Source organism: Piliocolobus tephrosceles, chromosome 14 (assembly GCF_002776525.5).
Source record: "Piliocolobus tephrosceles isolate RC106 chromosome 14, ASM277652v3, whole genome shotgun sequence".
Classification (NCBI taxonomy): domain Eukaryota; kingdom Metazoa; phylum Chordata; class Mammalia; order Primates; family Cercopithecidae; genus Piliocolobus; species Piliocolobus tephrosceles.
The window spans coordinates 9116861-9122261 of record NC_045447.1 but is presented as its reverse complement, the minus strand read 5'-3'; the positions used below and the strand labels follow the sequence as shown (position 1 = coordinate 9122261).

The 5401-nt window shown below is 55.1% G+C and overlaps 1 long non-coding RNA gene across 1 annotated transcript; it reads left to right on the top strand.

Moving 5' to 3' along the window:
• The first annotated feature begins 411 nt into the window (after positions 1 to 411).
• LOC111545974 lies at positions 412 to 3750 on the top strand. Its single transcript, XR_002732599.1, has 3 exons — positions 412 to 708; positions 897 to 1058; positions 3477 to 3750. It is a non-coding gene; the product is annotated as an uncharacterized LOC111545974 (long non-coding RNA).
• Positions 3751 to 5401: the final 1651 nt, after the last annotated feature.

Genomic DNA, 5401 nt, shown 5'->3' with positions numbered 1-5401 from the left:
CCCAAAGTGCTGGGATTACAGGCTTGAGCCACCGCGCCCGGCCCTCCCAACCCTTTTCTATCAAAGTGCCAGGTTGGCAGGCAACAATAGCCAGCTAGAGTTTCCTAACATTGCTTATTTTAATTGTAATTTATTTTTATTTTTACCTTCTATTTATGGCCCATGATCTCAGTTTTTTTTTTTTCCACCTAACAGTAGTCACATAAAGTTCCCTTACGGATGCATTTACCTAAGTAACGGCAGTGAATGCGTTTAAAGAAAAATGGAAAGCAAATAACAGAATAAAGTGCCACTGGAAAGGCCGGGTCAAGAGGAGGGGGTGGACAGACCTGTGGGTGGCACTGGCTTTTCATAACTCAGGAATCAGGAAGTGTAGTTGACACTTGTTTTGTTCTGTTTGTTCCGATGGAAAAGGAAGCTGTGGGTGGGGACACATCTGGTGGGAGGGATTTGGATCCTGCCAGTTTGTCCCTGCAACCCCCCACTCCTGTCCCCTCAAACCTGTTCACGGCTTGCAGCCCTGTGATACCCTGCCACATTCTGTGACAGAATCCGAGATCTAGGCAGAAGTGGGGAAGTACACTGTGGCCGTCGGGGCAGCTTTCTGTAAAATGCTGCCTTGAGAAGCACGTGATTCCAGACCTTCCTCTCTGCAATACAAGTGAGGTTGACACCTACAGATATGATTGTAACAGGATTTTAGCTCAGGTGAGTGCAGGCTACCTCTCCTGGAGCTCTGGCTCATCCCGCCCTACGCTCCCCAGTCCAAGGCTCTCCGGGTGCCTTGGATAGCCTCCCTTGTAGGGGGGTGGGATTGGAGCAGCTGCTCCGCCTTTCCAACCTAGAAGGGCTTACGTGCGGAGCAGTGACTGGCAGGCCAAGCTCCCTCCCTCTAGTTGTAGACCTGGGGCATGGCTGGCTGTTGCGGTCATCTCAGCCTCCTGGCCCACTGAGCAGAACACACAGAAGCTGGGCCCACTCCAGCCCTCCCCACAAAGGGTCACCGGAGCCACTGCCTGACTTTGAAGCCCACTAACTTGTGGCGGACAAGAAAAAAGGTATTTGGAATTAAGTGAACGGTGGGAGGCTGGGGCAGGCTAGGCCTTGAGGTCACAGAGCTGCAGGCACCTTGATTGCAGCTGCCATTGGCCCCAGTCCCTTACTTTCTAGGGTTCTGCAGTGGGCCAGAGCAGGGACTACTATTATTATTTCATAACATTTCATCCTGGCTTATGTCTAGCCCCTAAAATGGTGTCCACACAGGGTTAAACTGCCAAGGCGCCCCTGGCTTGTGGTGACTCTGGGGAGGCAGTGGTGCCTGTCACTGGCGCTAGGGAATCTTCTCTGACTTCCCTTTTCCTCCATCTCCTCCCCAGGGCCCGGCTTTGCCGCACTCTTCATTTTCCTCCCCCCGTTCTGGACTTGTGGGTGCCCCCAGAGCAAATTCTTGGGGATCCATGCCCAGCAGGTCTAGGGGGCGCTCAGGGGCTTGCATTTTGTCAGGCTCCCTGGTGGTCTGGTGTGGGTACTCTGGGGACCACATTTGGAAAACCCGGGCCCCCCAGTTGTTGACTAGCAGACGAGGGGCTGCACTTAGGGACCATTGTCCAGCGTTTAATGCAGAGTGACTGAGAAATGGGAGGACCAGACCCTGTGATGGGAGTGGGGGTGGGGGGCACCAGAGAGGCCGCCACCCTCCAGAATCTCCTGGTTCACACCAGTGCCTGCGAGAGACCCCTGGGACCTTGTGAAAGCACAGGTGACTGGTTGCACCCCAGGGGTTCAGATTCCCAGGACCGGCCAGGTCAGAGAATCCGAATTTCTGACAAGTTCCTGGGCAAAGTCAATGCTGCCGGCAAGGAGGACCACACTTTGAGAACCACAGGTGGACACCGGCAGCTGCAGACCCGGCTAGGATCAGGGCAGAGGCCACGCCCTCCCCATTCCTCCAGAGATGCCTCAGCCCTTGGAGGAATGAGCAGGACCTAAACAGGAACCGCATGATGATGTCGACGTGGCATCTGCGTGGGAGCACTGCTGCTTGTCCACGCTGAGTGCAGCTTCCAGGACCACCCACAACACACACAGCCCTGCAAGGCAGGAGCTGATGTGCCCCTCATTTTACAGGCAAGAAAGCTGAGGCTCAGAGGGGGCAAGTGACCTGCATAAGGCCACACAGCCAGCGAGTCAGGGAACGGGCGGCCAAACCCAGACCTGCCCAGTTTCATGTTCACGCCGTGAGGGGTCCAGTGGCTATGGTGTCACTTCCGGTTACCTAGTCCCCGTCATTTAGAGGGGAAGGACGTGGAGGAATAGGAGTGTGTGTGGCAGGAAGAGACTGGGGGAGAGAAAGGGGCCCAGGAATCGGGTGTGAGTGTGGCATTGAAAGGAGCAGCAACCCAAAGTCACGCGGTGGTCACGCTCAAGGTCATGCTCAAGGTCATGGGTTCACCCCAGGGATCCCCTCCTTACTGGAGCTGAAGCAGGCCCCTCCCCCAGGCTTCAGGGATCTCCTTTGGCCAGGTGATCCCCTCTCTGTCACCACCCCAGGGCACACAATGACACCCGATATTCCACTAAACAGGACACTTCAGGGTGGAGGTGGGGCAGGAGGGTGGTGGGAGGTCGCAGTACTCAGCCTTTGCTCCCATGGGCCCAGCACCCCTGGGTGGACCTAGGGAGGCTCTGGGCACCCAGGTCTCAGGCTTGACCTCAGAGCAGAGCTTTGGGCACCGCTTCCTCCACATCCACACCTGCTCTGTGCACACCCGCCCCGGGTTCTGGGTCTGGCAGCATTCTTGGGCTGACTGTGGAGGGGCTTTGCTGGGCTTGGCAGGTGGGCAGCAGAACGGGTAACTGCAGAGAAGAGGGCAGGGGGTGGTCTGAGGGCAAGGGGTGGCCTGAGGGTGGCCAGAGCAGTTCGGGAAGAGCACTGGCGCACGAGTCTCCTTTGGGGGGCTCAGCTTCTCTTTCTGTACAGGGAAGGGAAGAGGCCGAGTATCCTGAGGGACACTGGTGGTCTGATGGGGTGGGGATGCGGTGGGAAGGGGCCTGGCCTGCCCCGGTCTCCAGCCTGTGTCCCAAACCCACCTCCCCTTGGAAGTGGTCCCGGGAGTCGCCAGCACCTGGTTCTGGCTGGGCTGAGAGAGGCTGTGTCTGCTGCACCTGGAGTTGCAGGGCCAGCCGCGGTCTAAGCACGTGGACCCCTCGAAGCACAGAGGCTGATGCATGGCGAGTGCTCATTAAACGTCACCTGTGTGTGATTATTAGTAATAAAATGTCTTAGAAGCTGGAGGGACTGAGAAGGGCCTTCTAAGCATGACAGTTGTCTGTCTAGGTTGGGGTCCTTTTCATCAGGAGGGACCTGGGAGCCAGGTGCCCTCTGCTCACAGCTGGTAATGCAAGGGGCCTTGTAGTTTCTCTTCCTTTCCAGGCACTAAGGCCTCTCCACAACCCCCTATGTATTTATCTTACAGGATGTGCCCCTGTGATCACCTGCAACCTTCATGTGAAAGCATCAGCCAGGGGTTCAAGAACTTCCCTCCGGAGCCTCCCTCTCCCAGCGTGGCACCTGGCAGGGAAAAGATTCTCTCCAAACCTTTGTGAAGGAATTAAGGATGACGTCACTAGAATCCATCCCTGTTTTATTTTTTATTTTTATTTTTTGAGACAGAGTCTCGCTCTGTTGCCCAGGCTGGAGTGCAGTGGCACGATCACAGCTCACTGCAAGCTCTGCCTCCCGGTTCAAGTGATTCTCCTGCCTCAGCCTCCTGAGTAGCTGGGATTACAGGCGCCCATCACCACACCTGGCTAATTTTTATGTGTGTTTTTAGTACAGACAGGGTTTTACCATGTTGGCCAGACTGCTCTTGAACTCCTGACCTCAGGTGATCCGCCTGCCTCGACCTCCCAAAGCGTTGGGATTACAGGCGTGAGCCACCACTCCTGGCCCCATCCCCATTTTATAGATAAGGATACCAAGGCTCAGAGAGGGGAAGCCACTTGCCAAGGACACACAGGAGGAGACCAGTGGGCAGGACCTCTTGTTTGTCTGGGAGGCCACTGGGCCTCTTCCCAGAGTCTTCGGCCTCTGCTTGGTGAGCCAGGATTTTACACCTGCCATGGACCCAGTGGGCTGAGAGGACACGGGCTGGGGTGTCGGAAGCTGCAGAGCTGATCCCTCCTGCTTGGCTGGAGGCTTGCAGACCTGGCAGGCAGGCTCGGGAGGCAGCGGGCAACTTGAAAATGCACTCACTACCACAGGCTCAAGAGTGACAGCGCCTGTCAGGGACTGGAAGGCAGGGCTTGTCTTTTCTTGCTGTTTTATTGCCTTCAAAGTCTGGACCAAGTGGTTTCTCGATGGAGTCACAGTAACCTCACATCTATTCAAGCAATTCGTTCATTCCTGCATTTAGTAAAATACTCACAAAACAAGGAAGAGCATCTTGGCGGTGCCGCTGATCCCCTCATTTGTCTGCAAGTTAGAAAAGCATGATTCCATTTATCTCCTGTTTATTGAGCGCCTACTACGTGCTAGGTCGGATGGTCTAGTTTAACCCCCACAACCCCACAGCTGCTGTCTGTTTTGTATCTTATGTTTTTCGCTTGACCGTTTATCGTGTGCATTTTCTCATGTACCAAAGGCCCTTGTGAGAGATGGTGTCTGGGGAATGGGTATCTCAGGGGCCTACCGCCTGGCTTACCTCTTCCCAAATCAGGGTTCCTCTGTACCACCTCCTCTCTGTCCAGCTCCTCCTTCAGGGCCTAGCTCAATTCTACCTCCTCCACAAAGCCCTCCATTCCCTCCCCTCCTGGCCAGTGTTGTCTCCTGTGCAGCCACTAGCTCTCTGCCTGGCCTCACCCAGGTCTCCTATCCCTCCTCTCTCGTGGAGCGATGCCTTTTCTCTTCCTCTACACACATCAGGTCTGAGCTCAAAGTTACCTTGTCAAAGGCCCTCCCAGGACCACCCTGTGTGATTATCCTGTGGACTTGTTCCTGCGTTCGTCCCTGAGCCCATACAGTCTGGTCGTTTGGTAGAAGGACTCCTGCAGAAGGTGCTGGATAAACACCGGAAGATCTAGCAATAAAAATAAAAGAAAGACTGGGCGTGGTGGCTCAGGCCTGTAATCCCAGAACTTTGGGAGGCCGAGGTGGGCAGATCATCTGAGGTCAGGAGTTCGAGACTAACCTGGCCAACATGACGAAACCCCGTCTCTATTAAAAATACAAAAATTAGCCAGGCATGGTGGCACGCACCTGTAATCCCAGCTACTCAGGAGGCTGAGGCAGGAGAATCGCTTGAACCTGGGAGGCAGAGGTTGCAGTGAGCTGAGATGGAACCAGTGCACTCCAGCCTGGGCGACAGAGTGAGACTCTATCTCAAAAATAATAAAATAAAAT